General features: G+C 44.6%; 1 protein-coding gene across 3 annotated transcripts in view; it reads left to right on the plus strand.

Annotated features, from left to right (window-relative positions):
• Window positions 1-12,374: 12,374 nt before the first annotated feature.
• nr1h4 (nuclear receptor subfamily 1, group H, member 4) overlaps window positions 12,375-17,044 on the plus strand; it is a 51,120-nt gene continuing 46,450 nt past the window's right edge. For 2 of the 3 annotated variants that reach the window (XM_069904454.1, XM_069904457.1), the window contains exon 1: window positions 12,375-12,709. The gene's annotated coding sequence lies outside the window, so the exon portion shown is untranslated. Of the gene's footprint in view, window positions 12,710-14,562; window positions 14,920-17,044 lie in introns of those variants that run through there. The other variant, XM_069904455.1, reaches the window with a different exon arrangement.

Below are 17,044 nucleotides of genomic sequence, written 5' to 3' on the forward strand. Positions count from 1 at the left end.
AGAACCAGGGACCCAGATCATTCTGTTCACAATCATTCGCACATCTGACAATGAGGTCGTTCTGCACCTGTATTGCCTGAGGCTTACTGGGCTGCGTGTTTACTCCTAACCTGATGGATCTCTTCCGAACCCTCAGAACCAGGGTCACCTTCGATCCCAATGGACTGCTGAGAAAGAGAAACTGAAGATGTCAAGGAGCAGCAGGAAATGTGGAATCAACCCAGCGATTCTCCTCTGATTACCTCCAAAACCAAGAGACCAGAACTGCACCCAGTACTCCAGATGTGGCCTCACTAGTACCCTGTTCCGCTGCAGCAGAACCTCCCTGCTCTTAAATTCAATCCCTCTGGCAATGAAAGTGATCCATTTGCCTTCTTAATTACCTGTTTCACCTGCAAACTCACTAACGGCTGCTGGGGTATGAAGTTAGAATTCAACCTGAACCCTACCCACCACAGCCAATGCAGAGTTAGCAGGAGAGGCCTCTGCTTTGTCTCCTTTGCTCCGTCCGCACCAGTGACAGAGACCTCTCAGTGCCCAACCGTTTCAGTTCTGTGTCACTCACATGTCTGTCCATGGCCTTATATAGTGTCCCACCAATTGGAAATTGGAACAACACCTGGCTTTCTGTTTGGGCCCTCTCCAACTGGATGGTATTAACATCAACTTTTCCTGTTTCTTCTAACCTGCTCTCCCTTTTTCCCCTCCCCCTTTCCTTCCCCCTTCCAGTTCTCCTCCTGCCTTTCCCCTCTATTCACCCAGTCATCCCTCCTCCCCTTGATCACTGCTGTCCCCTCCTTCCCTTCTCCATCTATCACCTCCTGCCTTTGCAACCACTCCTCCTCTCCCTGCTCTTTTTGTTCAGACACCTGCTGACATTTTTCCACACCTTGACAAAGGGCTCAAGCCCAAAACGTCGGCTATGTATTTACCTTTGCTACATAAAGGACACTGAGTTTCTCAAGCATCGTGTTTTTACCATCACCATTTTGTCATACTTGGACCTGAGTCACCATCTCCTCACTCGTGAGTGACTGCATTTCTTGAGAAGACAAAAGTGGGCAAGGCTACCGGCCACCATCATGTCAACCTTCCACAGGAGCTTTATTGAGAGTGTCCTGGTTGGCTACAGCATGGTATGGTTGCTTCAAAGAAATGGATTGGAGGTCAATCCACAGGATCATAAGATTGTCAGAGAGGATCACAGGAGTCTCCCTCCCCCCCCCCCCCCCCATTCAACGTAATTTACCGGGATTGTTGTCTGAAGAGGGTGTGCAAAATTATTGAGGACCCTCTCCACCCCGCACACAGCATCTTTCAGCTGCTTCGGTCTGGGAAGGGATACAGGAGGATCAGAGCCAGCACCCCCAGGGTGAGGAACAGCTTCTTCCCACGAGCAGTTCGTTTAGTCCTTCCCACTGAACGACTAAAGGAACTGCTCACATTAACCATCCGAGACTCTTGTATGTGTTTATTTGTACAGATGAAATATTTGTCCTGCATATGTATTGTGTGTCTGTATCTGTTAGGTCTGGTTGTGCGTCTGCATGTTTTGCACTGAGGACTGGAGAACACTGTTTGGTCAGGTTGTACTTGTACAATCAGATGACAATAAACTTGACTTGAATGGCAGTCCCCTGCCCCTCAGTGTGTCCTGTCATAGACTGGTGAAGAAGCCAAGCTTCACAACGGAGGAATAACTAGGTGTTAGAAGTCTCTGTTGAGCCACGAACAGAAGCCAGTGGGTGATGAGCAAAGGGGACTGCATTACTATTTCAGTATAAATCACTGTGAGTTTTACCGAGTGAATCAAATGAAACAAAACCAGAGAATAAAACCAAACTCAACCAAGAACAATGGAAAAAAACCGATCTCTTTTCGGAGAATTGAGCAATGTTTATCAGCACTGAATGCCAGGGAAATTGATAAGCTTCAAGGATTGTTCAATAACATCATGGCAGTAACTTCAGGAGGTTTGATATTGCCAGTTGTGACAAAGGTTAAATTCTCCACAACTCATATCTGTCGAATTTCAGCACTGATTGAGCTGGCTGCGTGATGAAGCAATGCACCATCAATGATTAAGCAGATGTTCAAACCAATTTCTCCCATCCTAGACAGATTCCCTTACACCCCCCTGTCCTGCCACATCCAGGCTGCTTCCTTAAGGAAACCTGTCACTTCAGGAAGAGCTTCCTACTTGCTGGCAGTATGGGTTCTTCAACGTGACAAAGCTGGTCTGATGGGACGGTGTGGTGCTCGCACGGTGAAATGTGTCACAAAGAGTCTTTTCACATTTTGCTCTTTCCTGTAAAGCGACATGGGTCCATTGATAAACACAATCTGCTGGGGGAACTCCGACTGAGTCTTGATAAAATGTCCTGGCTTGAAACCTTGACCATTCTCTCTCTCCCACGAATGCAGCTCCACCGACTGAGTTATCCAACAAATTGTGTTTAGCTTCAGATTCCAGTGTCTGCAATCTCCTGAGTTCACTGATAACTTTGTGAGTGTCCAAATGCACATCAAGAAGATCAAGTTGAGAGAGATGAAGATGTTGTTATTCTCATGTACAGAATGCATAAAAATCTTTCCTTTGTTTGCCTTGCAAAGACACACAGAGGCTCCACTGTCAAGATTATAAAATCTGTGGACTCACCCCCTCCTCTGATGCCTGCTGTCTTCTGTGCCACTGGAACCTCCGAATCGGCACAGCCTCCTGTCCGGTCCACCTGTGCCCCCCAAGTTCCAGGTGCCCAAGTCTTCCTCCTCGGCCCTCAGTTATGGGCATAGCTAGGCGGAGTGACAGCTCCCCCCGCCTTTTCAGCCTGGCATTGCCCCTGACCCCACGGCCCACCTGCACCATATATTTTTGAACTGTACTGTTAGTCCATGGGATCTGCCGCAGATCCCATGGACTCATAGTTCAAAAACAGGTGCCACTCGAACGCTTGGTCTACTCTGGAGCTCCCAATATTCATCCGGTATGCATGTGCAGTAGGCCAAAGGGAGGGTTCGGAGCCGGAGTCAGGAACTCCAGTGTAGGCCGAGGGGAGGGTCACCAGAGCTCCCGATGCCCGACTCCAAACCCTTCCCTTGGCCTACACCAGAGCTCTATTTCAAACCACGGGCAACAATCACTGAAAGGAGTACACACAACTGCTCTACTCAACCCACCCCCCCAAAAAAAAGACAACAAACCAGCAGGTGTGTAACCGAGTTCATTTGTAAATGATAATTTTGACAGTCTTTTGTGTGCACCCATGCACTGGGATGGTTCGTTACAGCTTTTATCTGAAAATCCAATAATTGAATGTGGTCTTGGATTTTTTTCCATTTGAATTTTTAAAAATCAGAATGAATGGTATATTTCATAAAAGTCCATTCTTGGGTGAGGAGGTGGTGTTGATTCTGTATGTAAGCTGGTTTATTAATTGCACAATGATGGATTTAACTCCCATTTGAACATTAAGATCTAAGATTTTCTCAGATGTTGTGTAGGAAAAGTGTCAGATTTTTTTCCATAGCTTGTCTCCTCTCCCGCGGTCCATGGCTAAACCACATGACATTTCCAGAGATGTTATAATGCCTTTTTGCATTTTTATGATGAAAAATGCAAACCTACATTTTGTTTTGAACCAAGGTAACATTGTTGATCGTTTTATCTATGTGGCCAGGCCTTCAGGAGTATGACAGGCTGCAAACAAAAAAGACAATGAAATGTCAAAAGGGAATTCCTTGCGAGGCCTGTTTGGTTTTGTTATTTCAACTTCAGTTTAAGAAGCTGACCCAGCCAAGACATGAGCTTTCACATTGCCGGGTTATTTCCACCCCCTCCTTCCTCACTTCCCTCTCCAGCACTTACAGCTTTGCCTTGTTGGAGATTCTCAATCTGTAGTTAGTTGTGTTCCTCCAATCTACTCTTCATCAGTTATCGGGGACTTTTCTCTGGGAAATTCCTGTTTTTGTTTTATATTGCATAAAATAAAAGAGCATTTTTTAAAAAAGATCTTCATTCCTATCTCTGTTTTGTAAACTTAGTTTTAATACTGTATTTGGAGTTGGGTTTTTTTGTTTTAGATCAAATGGAAGGGAGTCTCCAATGCCCACTGTTCTCCGTCTGAAGAAGTATTCCCTAACTTCCCTCCTGAAAACTGTGTCTTAAAATGTTCGATTATGTCTACTAATCTCTGCATTTGGGCCAGGACTTTTTGATCTTTTCCCTTCAGTATCAGAAACTCTCATCGGAAGTGAGAATAAATATAAAAAGATTTATAACGAACATGTAAATCAAGCTGCAAGAGAAGGAAAATGATGAAATAAGCTATAAACCCAAACAAAAGTGGGAAAAAGATTTAAACATAAAGATAAAAAATGAAACATGGGAAAAGTTATGTTCTGGAACTATGAAGAATATAATAAACACAAGGTTACGCATGATACAGTACAATTGGTTACACAGGCTATATATCACACCTCAAAAGTTAAATAATGGGACCCAACAGTATCAGATAGATGTTTTCACTGTAAGAAGGAAACGGGAACAACAGTACATGCAATTTGGCCATGTGAGAAAGTGGAAAAGCTTTGGGAAGATCTAAATCAGATATTAAATAAAATCACAAAAATCCACATACCAAAAAATCCAGAGATCTTTCTTCTAAGAAATATAAGAAGTAAAGAATTAGGCCTCAAACTGGATGAAGCGCAAAAAAGATTTATTATGATAGCCTCAGCTGAAGCAAAAAAATGTATAATGTCAACTTGGAAATCAGAAGAGAGCCTGAGAATACAGCAATGGTACATGGAAATGAATAAATGTATTCCATTGGAAAAAATAACATATAATTTAACAAATAAAGTCACAGTATTTGAACAAATTTGGGAACCGTACATGGAACACAACAGGGAGGGCCTACCCCGGACCTCCACCCCCTAAAATGACAGAATGAGAAGACGACGAAATGAACTGACCCAGTGGGTAAAAGTAGATGCCACAATTTTCTTGTTTATTTTCATTGTGTGATGACATTGTTTAAAGGGTTTAATATATCATTAATGTTGAATGTTTAATGGGTTTGGAGGGGAGTGGGAAGGGGGAGGGAAAGTCAGGGAAAAAAAGGGGAGAAAATGCCAGTGTATATTTAAGAGGGAAATGTTTGTGTGTATTTTGATTGATATGGTTCAGTGTGAAAAATATATTTTTTTAAAAGTCACACTGAGAAGGCAGAAGGAAGGTAGCTGCAAGACAGTCAGGAGAGGAAAAAGGAACAAGCAGTCACTGCAGGGGGATAGTGGGGCCTCCTACCAGAGTCTGGCCCTGTGGCTAAGAAGGGAGAAGAGGCAAGCTGCAGAGATGGGGAATCGATAGAGGGACAGATAAGAGGTTCTGTGGACAACGTCAAGAATCCTGAATGGTGTGTTGTCTCCCAGATCCAGGGTCTCTGATAGAGACTGAGGCATTCTCAAGCAGGAGGGTGAGCTGCCAGATGTGGAGGTCCAATGATGTAGGTAGGAAGGGAGATGAAGTCCTGCAAAGTGAGCTCAGGGAGTTTGATGCTAAGTTAAAGGGCCAGACCCCTAGACTTGTGATCTCAGCATTGCTTCCTTGTCCTTGGAATGGTGCCTTTGTGTGGCTGGTCCGATGGAGTTCTTCATCATGGAGTTGTTCAAAGAACACGGATGCTCCCCAATAGGAAGACACGAGTCTGCAGACACCGTGATTGAAGTAGAAACACGATGCTGGAGAAACTCAGCAGGTCAAACAGCGTCCTTTATATTGCAAAGATAAAGATGCAGAACCAACGTTTCGGGGTTGTTCCCTTGATGAAGGACTCAAGCCTGAAACTTTGGTTCTGCATCTTTATCTTTGCAATATAAAGGTCACTGTTTGACCTGCTGAGTTTCTCCAGTGTAGTGTTTTTACTGATGTCTGTGTTTCAAGTGGTTAACTGCCCTCGCAATGGATCACTCTCTTCCTGACCTCACAACACTGAGCACACTTCACAACAGCACTCTGAGGGGTGCTATAGAAATGCAAGTTTGTGTTTGTTACTGAGAGCAGAAGGCTGCCTGAAGACACTTTGACACAGCAGCACCCTTGGAATATAACTTGCTGATGTGTTGGAAGGTATTGACTGGCCTTGCACTTGACCTTCATAAACTGAAAATTAAAAGTGAGTATGCTTTGGGCAGCAAACTGATCTTGGCCCTGCACTAAATACATATTTACAACTTGATATTTACTTAACAACCACAGATATGCTTCCTGACATTTTTGCTGATTATATTTCAGACCAGGTTTTGAACTTTGTTCAGCAAGGGTCTCATATAGAGCAAAGAATCAGAATCCAACGCTTTCGTGTTTAATGCAGTAATTTTGTGGTTTTGCCTAAGAATTTTAGGATATGGAACTGAATAGATTGGGTGGATGTGTGAATCTTGGGATTGAGGCAGATCCTGGGATGGGGAGCCAGAGTGCTGAGAGAACATGAGGCTGAGACAGTGAAAAACTCGCCCATAAAATGCAGCCAGTGATCATTATTAATAAAGTTTAGAACAGTGAGAAGTTTCTTCAGTCAGCGGGATGGAGGGTTGAAGAAAGGGGGGCGAATCTGTGGAATTCTTTGCTACAGACAGATGTGGATGCTGTCGCTGGGTGGGTTTGTGGTGGAGGACACCAGGTTCCTGATTAACAAGGGTGTCAAAGGTTATGGGAAGAATGGGATTGAATAGGAAAAATACTTCAGCCATGATTCGAATGGTGGTGCAGACTTGATGGGCTGAATGGCCTAGTTCTGGTCCTTTGAATTAAATGTGAGGTAGGTGGGTTACAGCTGGCAGTGATGGAGGAAGCAGACAGGGTGGCCACGACTCAATGAGACAGGTCAAGCAGATCAGCAGATTGCAATGCCTGTGCTTTCCTTGTCAGGCAATGAACAGTGCTATGGCTTCCTGGTCACAGTCATACAGTATGGAGCAGGCCATTCAGCCCAACATGCCCATGCTGACCATGTTGCCATTCTGGGCTAGTCCCAATACCCTGCATTTGTTCCATATCCTTCTGAATCCTTCCTGTCCAAAAATCTGTTCAAGTGTCCTTTGAATGTTGTAATTGTACACCTTTCAACACTCTGGCACACACCCACTGTGTGGAGTGGATATTCCACAGGTCCTCTTCCTATTCTCCCCTCCCATCACAAACCTATGTCCTCTAGAATCTTCTACCTGGAAAAAAAATGGACATGTTTTTGAAATCCTTGGGAAGGTCACACCTCTTCCTTCTACTCTCCAGGAAGTAAAGTCCCAGCCTCGCCAATCTGTCCTGAAGCCCAGGGTTCAATCCTGATGAATGTTGTCTGCCCACCTGCCAGGTCTGCAGAGCTAAGTGTTCCTTCAGACCAGCCAAACTCCACTTTATCTTTGGCTATGGGCCCCTTGGACCTCTAAAGTTATGGCGCTCGTTTCCATGAAGCAGTCAGATTTAGTTGATTTCTTCCATATTTCTCTCCTACCAACTGCATAAAAAATATTTGTCTCACATGAGGTTGCATAAATATAAATGTGCTGTCATTCCGAGGGGTCCGTTTGGCCCCCATAGAGAAAGGCTACTTTAGACATATTTATACACAATCACTCGGAGCATAATGGTGAGGCCATGGATCTTCAGCTGTTGAGTCTGCCCTGCTATTTAATCATGAGCTGATCTATTTTCCCACTCAGTCCCACTGCCCGGCCTTCTCCCCATAATCTTTGATGCCCTGGTTAATCAAAAATTGATCAATCTCTGTTTTAAATACACCCATTGAACTGGCCTCCACAACTGCCTGTAGCAACAAATTCTGCAGATTCCCTCCCTCTGGCTGGAGAAATTCCTCAGCATCTATGTTCTAAGCAGATGCCCTTCAATCCTGAAGTTGTGTCCTCTTGTTCTGGACTCTCCCACCGTGGGGAACCACTTTGCCACATCTACTCTGTTCAGGCCTTTCAACGTTCAAAACCCTAATGAGGACCCCTCATTCTTCTGAACTCCAAGGCGTCCAGTCCAAGAGCCATCAAATGTTCCTGGTTCTAATCCCTTCATTCCAGGAATCATTCTTGTGAATCTTCTCTGAACCCTCTTCTTGAAAATAACATGTCCACAAGTATGTTTTTGACATAAGAGAAATTTGCGCTGCTGGCCAAAAGCTTAAACAGAGGCTAGGAGGTTTGAGGAAGACCCATTGATCTACACCTTGCTTGTGGCCAAGAGTGAAATCTTCCTCTGGCTCTGTGATCTCCTCCAGCCCTCAACCCTGTATCTCTGTTCCTCTAATACAAGGCTCTTGATCATCTGTAATTCCCATTCCTGCACCATCGGTGGCCGTGCCTTCAGCTTCCTCTGCCTTGAGCCCCAGAATTCCTTCCCTAAACCTTTGTTCATTTGCTCAGAGATACATTCCCCTCTCCCAAGCTTTTGGCTAGCTACATGCAAATGAGGAACGTAGGATGACTCTTGGAGTTCAGGAATGAGGGGGTCCTTATTGAAGCATTTTGAATGTTGAAAGGCCTGAACAGAGTAGATGTGGAAAAGTTGTTCCCCACAGTGGGAGAGTCTAGGACAAGAGGGCTCAACTTCAGGATTGAAGGGTGTCCATTTAGAATGGAGATGCAGAGTAATTTCTTCAGCCAGAGGGTGATGAATCTGTGGAATTTGCTGCTATGGGCAGCTGTGGAGGCCGGGACATTGGGTGTATTTAAGGCAGAGATTGATGGGTATCTGAATAGTCAGGGTATCAAAGGTTATGGGGAGAAGGCAGGTGATTGGGAGAATGGATCAGCTTGTGATGGAACCTTAGGGAGGATCGGACGCTGGGCCAAATGCCCTACTTCGGCTCCTATATCTTGAACGTAAATGCACATTGTAGACTGCAGAAAGCCAACAAGTGATGTGTTCTTGATGGTGTAATGACTGTGAATGTGCAATTCCACTTCAGGCCCTGGGCTGCTTGTGAAGTCAAGGTTATACAGGAGGATTTGTTAGTTTAGCTGATTCATTGTTTGCACTGTAGAATTTCTTTACCATACAACACTATCTTGGATTGTAAACGAGACTAACTCTGGATCACACTGCCAAGGTCACCCCTCAGTGAAGAGGCAGCGGCCCAGTGGCTGAGCAGGTAGAGCCGCTGCTTCAGGGTTCCGGAGACCCCGGTTCAATGCTGACCTTGGATGGTGGTTGTATGGAGCTTGCTTGCTCTCCCTCTGACCATGTGGGTTTCCTCCAGGTGTTCTGACTTCCTCCCACATCCCATGAAGGTGCAGGTTGGTGGGATAGGTTGCCCGAGTGCATGGGTGAAGGGTGAGAGAATCTTGGGGAGTGGTTAAGAATGTGGCGAGAAGAGGGCAGGGTTAGTGTAGAAAGAAGATTAGTGTAAATGGAGGATTGATGGTTAGCACAGCCTTGCTGGGCCGAAGAGTCATGCTGTTTCACCTCTGATAATTTCCTTTAAAATGTTTAATTCCAAGAATGATCACGATAACAGGCCCTTGGGCCCACACACCCAAATACTCTCATGCAACTTTCAAATCCCGTACGTCTTTGGAATGTGGGAAGAAACCGGACCCTCTGGAGAAAACCCACGCAGACACGGGAAGAACATACAAACTTCTTACAGAGAGCGCGGGATTTGAACGTGGGTCGTTGATGCTGTAAGAGTGCTGTGTTAACCACTACACTAACCATGCTGCCCTAAAGGATCAGAACCTGAAGGCTGGTGTGAACTTCACTCAGCAGTTGAGAGGGACCTTCCCTTCGCCAGTGGATCTGTAGTGTTGCTTGTGTGGTGTCACCAGACATGAACTAGCCAGCACTCTTAACCTGGGCCTGGCAATGGATACAGGGTCGCAGGCCATGAGGAACTAGTTCAGTCCCCAGGGTATCACAGTAGTGTAGTGGGCAGAGTTGGGTTAAATGTGTGGTTCCTGTAAATATCCCCGGTGTATGACGGTGAGGGGGAGAACATGGATCACTACAGCACAGTACAGGCCCTTCAGTCTCTGATGTTATCCTGACCCATATGCTCTTTTTTTAAAAAAAAGTACTAAACCCTGCCTACCCTGCAAGTCTCTTCCATCCTATGTAAAAGTCTCTTAAATGTCGCTAAAGACGATACTTTCCAAGTTCTAGTATTTCCCAATTTCAGAAGTGTCATTCTTCAAGGAAATATTCCGAATTATTATCTTATTAATCCAATAAACCAAACTTTATAGCTGCAGCTTTAAGTAGCTTTAATTTGTTGACAAAATGGATAAATATTTTGCATAACTTCACACTGAGATTTTCATATCGATGAATAAACAAACCATCCTGTATAATGATGTGATAATATTCAACTTTAAACAGATATAGGACGAAATTAGGACAAATTCAAAGAAAAGTAGCTCAAGCTCGCGTTCGTTCATAATTCTTTGAAGATTGAGATGCAAGCTCTTGATCTGCTTGGATATTACGACATGTGATGTCATCTAAATTCTCACCTAATCATTATGGTAACACTACAAACATTAATTTCTTAAAGGGAATAGGCACAAGATTAACTTCAAATCAAAAACAAAGATTTTAACCTTTACAGTCCCTAATGTTCCAGCCTCTACCTCCACCCCTGGCAAGGCATTCCAGGCACCCACAACTTTTAAAAAAACTTACCCTGACTTCTCCCCTAAACTTCCCTCCCTTCATTTTGTACATACGTCCTCTGGTGTTTACTATTCCCACCCTGGGAAACAGGTGCTGGCTGTCCACTGTGTCTATGCCTCTTGTAATCTTGTGGACCTCTATCAAGTCTCCTCTCATATTTCTATGCTCCAAAGCTTTCTTCATGACTTGTTTTCCAATCCAGGCAACATCCTGGTCAATCTTCTCTGCACCCTCTCCACAGTTTCCACAACCTTCCTATAATGAGGTGACCAGAACTGAACACAAGACTCCAAGTGTGGTCTCACCAGAGATTTGTAGAGTTGCAACATGAGCTCTTGACTCTGGAACTCAATCCCCCATTCATGAAGTCCAGCGTCCCATAAGCCTTAACTATCCTTTCAACCTGTGCGCCCAATGGTTAATTTATCATCTAAATCTAAATCTGGGAGACTTGTATCCACCAAGAGTGCTGGAAGGGTGGGAATAGTGAAGCATATTGTGGGATCACAGATCGGCCATGTTCTCACTGAGTGATCGGCAGCTCTTCATTAGTTTCTATGACTGGAATGCAAAGGTTCAGTTCGTGATGCTCGAATATCCAGAGCTGTGGCAGTGGAAGGAGTGTCTCACTGCATGCAGCAAACTTTGCTTTATCAGAGTGTTGAGTATAAAAGTTGGAAGTCCTGTTGCAGGTCTATAAAAACTGGTTCGGCCACTGGGAGAATTGGGTTCCATTCTGCTCACCCATTAGATTCAGATTTGTTGTCAGAGTACGTGCGTGACATCACATACAACCCTGAGATTCTTTTTTTCCTGTGGGAGAGCCAGAATTCCCACTTGTTGGCAATTCAAAAAAAACTCTACACAGTGTATACATATAAACAAATAAACATGTAACAAACTATTCAAAAGTCCTTAAATTAGCCCCTGATTGAGTTTATCATTGAGGAGTCTGAAGGAGGAGGGGGAAGCAGCTGTTTCTGAACCTGGTGGTGTGAGTCTTGTGGCACCAATATTTCTTTCCTGATGGCAGCAGTGAGAACAGAGCGTGTGCCATGTGATGTGGGTCTTTGACAATTGCTGCTGCTCTCCGACGGCAGTGTTCCCTGTAGATGCTCTCAATGGTGGGGAGGGTTTTACCTGTGATGTCCTGGGCTGAGTCTATTACCTGTTGCAGGGCTTTACACTCGGGTATTGGTGTCCTCGTACGAGACCGTGATGCAGCCGGTCAGCACATGTTCCGACACACCTCTGTGGAAATTTGTCAGGATTTCTGATGTCATACCAAACCTCCACAAACTCCTGAAGAATTAGAGAGGGTGTAAGAAAAGTTCACTAGGTGTTTCCTGGATTAGGGAATGTTAGTTGTAGGAGGTTGGACAAACTTGAGTTGTTGGCTCTGGAGTTTCAGAGGGCAAACCTGATAGAAGTTTATAACATGAGAGGCATAGACTGGGTAGACCAGCCACTCTCAATGGAGGCCTTATGACACCCCCCCCTCACCCTCACCCACCACTGAGCATTTGATCATGGATACATTTCTCGTTCAACGCTGTGTCCAGGATGCGTGGACTTTATAAGCACCCTTGTGTGGGTCATGTCCATCCATTGTCAAACAAATAGTTGACTACATAGTTAATCATTTAATTTCCACTGCTCGTTCTTTGTTTTAATGGCTTGTCCCATATCAATCACTCATTTATATCCTTAATCGTGTATTTTGTTTCCTGCCTCTCTCCTAATTTTTAATGATTGATTAATTCTTCTGAATGGCTACTTTTGGAAGTCTCTACCTCACTGCCCTGGTGTCGTCAAAGAACAGCCAGAGGCATGAGATGTTTGAGAGAATGGTTTAATGAATAATCCTCATGTTTACCCTTGAGCACAGAAGAGGCTACAGTCAGACCATTACACAAGGACCTGTGGAAACCCTTCAGATGTAAAATATCTACAGAAGGGACCTCCTTTAATAACTACATTCTATTCAAGAGTGGAATATACAGTCTTGCTGACTCCAGGAGGTCTACATCAGTGAGTATAGGTTCAGCAAAAATGCTCATAGTCTTGCACCAATATTTTTGCTTGTTTTATGTAAGATCGTTAGCTTGAAGTCAAGAGCTGTTTTTCAAGCAATGGGGACAGAAGCATGGTGGTTACTGGACCAGTGCCTTAGATTAATAATTCTGAAATGGGGCTAATGCTCTGGAATATTGTGAACAGGCTTGGCCTTCCTACCTCAGGAACGATGTGTCTGGGCTGGAGGGTTCACCAGATGAACTCTCGGAGGGAGGAGGGTTGTCCTGCCAGAGGGCTAAATACATAGGGCTTCTACTCTCCAGTTTGATAGAGTGAGAGGTGATTTCATTGACTAAAAATCCTTGACTGGATGGATGCAGGGATGATGTTTGTAAGGCTAGGGCCACCGACTCAAAATAAGGGACTGGCCATTCAGGTCTGAGATGAGAAATCTTTGGAATTCTTTCCCCAAGAGGGCATGGAGCCTCAGGCGGAGTGCGTTCCTGACAGGGGTGGCTCTATATATGGATGCAAAGGGAAATGGAATAGAGTAGAAGTCCAGAAATTCGGACTTCCAAAAACTCTGAAACTTTTAAAATTTAGTGGGCTTTCAACCTTCCTCTTCCCACCCTTCCTTCTCATCTTGACCACAAGGCCAGGCTTTATTCCAGAGACCTGACAGTCATGGCTTGTCCCTGACAGTTTGTCCTCCAACATGATCCAAAATGGGATGTTATTGAAGGGAACAGCCACAGGAGAGCCCTGCATTGACAGCCTGTTCCCTTTCCTTCTCCTGATTGTCACTGACCCACCTAACTCCAACCTTGTTGGTGAGATTGCATTCTGGAAACTTCCATCATTCATCCCTCAAGCCTCAGTGACCTGGAGTTCAACAAACTTCTGCATCATTTAATTAAGAGTGGGTGATATTCAAACCAGAGGCTATGGTTTGAGATTGCAGGGGGAAAATTATGAGGGGGAATTTCTTCACGCAAAGGGTGGTTGGGATGTGGAATAAGCTTCCAGCAGAGGTGATTGAAGCAAGGACGTTATTTACATTGAAGGAAAGACTGGATAATTACATGGAGGGGAGAGGATTGGAGGGGTATGGACCAGGTGCTGGTCAGTGGGACGAGGAGGGTGGGGATTTGTTCCGGCATGGACTTGTAGGGCCAAACTGGCCTGTTCTGTGCTGTATATGGTGATATGGTGATTTGTGTGTGCGTGCGTGCCACAGATGCATAGCGGAAACAAGCAACCCCTTTATTTTTCTTTCAAACTGCTTATTTTAATAAATGAAGTATGCTGTATTTACTAATGAATAATCCATCAACATTCACCTGTTCATCTATTCTTTATTTTAAAAGTTCTCCCTGAGAAACCTGAAAATCCAGACTTTGATTTTCTAATGAACCAATCTTCTTCAACAATTCCTTTTTCTGAATCCCCCAATCCACGAAAGAATCCTCCACTTCTTCCATTTTTTCTCTATTACACTCCACTTGATTCTTACATTCAAAAAAAGCTTCTTCAATCTTTTTAAAATGATCTTGTACGGTATCCACTGATTTTATGCATCTACTAACATCATTTTTAACTACACTAATATCTTGCTTCATAAAAGTCATTTCTTCACACAGAGTATTCACTTTGGTTTTCACTTCCATAAATCCTTGATTTACCTGAGTAGACATCTGCATTGACATTTTTTCCATTTGATGAGCAATCCCTTCCAAGATTGTAAACACAGAATCCAGTCCAAGTTCCATCACCTCCCTTTGAGGCCTACCTTCTCTGATGTCAGTCCCCATTTCTTCCCGTGTAAATTCCAATAAAGTTGAGCTCTCTTTCTCCTCAAATGCAGTAGGTCCTCTTCCAGTGCGGCTGCGAGTTTGGACACCCGACGACAGCACACCGATCTCATCAGCCCGCCATCGCTCGGGCTCCCCCACAGCCCACACCTTATCCAATAATTCACATGCCCGGTAGAACCACTGACCGTGCAGGTGCCAGGCAATGTTGTGGGCTCGCGGCTCTGTCCTCGCTCGGCTGATCTGCCCGCGCGCCTGGACTCACGGGTGCGCAAGTCAGAACTGGCCGAGCTCATCGCTGAACCGGCGCCATCTTGCGGATGTGCGATCGGCGCCGGCGTAATACTTAACCGAACAGGAGTCCTCTGAGGCTTGGGAGCTCCAGTCAATGACTCCGTGGCTTCAACTTGATAGGTAGGTCTCGATTCTTCAACACTTCTGTAAGGTAGTTTCTTTTGCAATTGACCTTTTGATGTTTTCAAGTTTGCAGCCATTTCAATCCTTCACTATTCTAAAATCTGTAGATACTATTTTTAACTACTTTTACAAGTTTTAAAGTCGGGTATTTAGAAGTCGAACTGGGGGAAGGTGGAACCACACGTCTTCCCTCTACGCCATCTTGCCACGCCCACACAAAAATCCAGACTGACCCAATCCCCGCACAGTCCTGATTTCAGGACTTCCTGCAGAAAAGTGGGGCTGAGGTAAAAGGTCAGCCATTAGCTTATCGAATGATGGTTTGAGAATGAAGGGCCGAATGGCCTGTTCCTACTATTATTTTTATGTTCTGATATTTATATAATTTGTGTCCACATTGGCAGCCGGAAAATTTTAAACTCGTGTATCAGCTCTTGGATTTAAAACCCGGTATCAGAAATGGTGTCCACAAAACTGGCAGAATACTGTAAAGTGAGAGTGTGGGAAGTGTAGTGGAGGTGGAACATTTCCTAAGGCCAGCAGCGATGCTCCCTGTCAGGGCATTTTAAAAAGAGCATCTGTAGAAGTTGTTAAGGAACATGCCAGATTTCTTCAGGCTTCTGACAAAGTAGAGGCGCTGGTGCGCTACCTTGGCCAACGTGTCAACGAGGATGGCCAGGGATTAGTCAGATTGTGTTAGGCCAGAGTTGCTGAGGGGATGTATTGTACAGGTAGTCCCTGACAGCAGAATCAGGATTTTTGTCATGAGCAAGTCATGAAATTCAGTGTTTTGTGGCAACATCATTATGAAAACATTCATATTATAACCATCTTAAACATTACTATAAAAAATAAAAATAATCATGTATGAAAAGAAAGGCAGAGTCTCTGGTTCATTGATCGTTCAGGAATCTGATGGTGGAGGGGAAGAAGTTGTCCTTGTGCCGTTGAGTGCTCGTCTTCAGGTTCCTGTACCTTTTTTTCTGATGGAAGCAGAGCGAAGAGGGCATGGCCTGGGTGGTGGGGGTCTTTGAGGATAGAGGCTGCTTTTTTAAGATACTGCCTCATGTAGATGTCCTCGATGGAGTGAAGTCTGGTGTCTGTGATGTCGCCAAGTTAACAACCCTCTGGAGTTTATTCTTGTCCTGAGAGCTGGTGCCTCCATTCCAGGCAGTGATGTAACCAGCCAGAATGCTCTCCTTGGTCCATCTGTGGAGGCTTTTGAGAGTCTTTGGTGACATACCGAATCTCCTCAAACACCTCACGAAGTATAGCCACTGGTGAGCCTTCTTTGTGATTGCATCGACATGGAGGCTCCAGGACAGATCCTTGGAGATGTTGACACCCAGGAATTTGAAGTTCTTGACCCTCGATGAGGACTGGATTGTGTTCCCCTGACTTTCTCCAGAAGTCCACAATCATCTCCTTGGTCAACCTATGTGACTTACGACCATGCATACATACGACTGAATTTTGAAAATAAAATTTACGCAGTTGATGTTGTATTTCACAAACTGTAACTTACATACGGGGCATGTAAGAGCCAAAATGTGCGTACTTGTTAGTTGGCGTCCCAGGGCTAGGTGCAGTCATCTTGATTCCTGTGCAAATGCGCCAGTCTTCAGTAGGTGATTGTATGGTGGGTTCGTGCCTTGGAGTTTGGTTGGCGTATGCGCAAGAGTTATGGACTCAAATTCAATATTGTCACCGCGCTTAACTCTGCGCAACTGAACTCAATACGCGAATCCATTGAAAGCTCGTGTGGGCCAACCGAAGACTCGCACATGTGCACAGGAATCAAGATGGCCACGAGGTAACCATGGACCAGAATGTGGTAAGATTTGCCAAGGTTGATCAACAAATCCAAGAAGCTTTAAATTGTTATCATCAAATATACAATGAAAAAAAGATTTAATGAAGAAGCTTGCTTTCAGACTTCAGTACTCTATGCGTGCGGGCAACTGATTCGTTGATCCCCATAATGGTCGTAAGTTGGGGACTACCTGTAATGGTTTCTGGGGTAATGGGAGCATTTAGAGAGAGAAAAGCTATGTCATGGAGGCACTAAAACCGGGTCTTCAGCCTATCACATCCATGCTGCCTGTTGTGGCCATCTATACTG

This window comes from Narcine bancroftii, chromosome 11, assembly GCF_036971445.1.
Source record: "Narcine bancroftii isolate sNarBan1 chromosome 11, sNarBan1.hap1, whole genome shotgun sequence".
In the NCBI taxonomy this organism is placed as follows: domain Eukaryota; kingdom Metazoa; phylum Chordata; class Chondrichthyes; order Torpediniformes; family Narcinidae; genus Narcine; species Narcine bancroftii.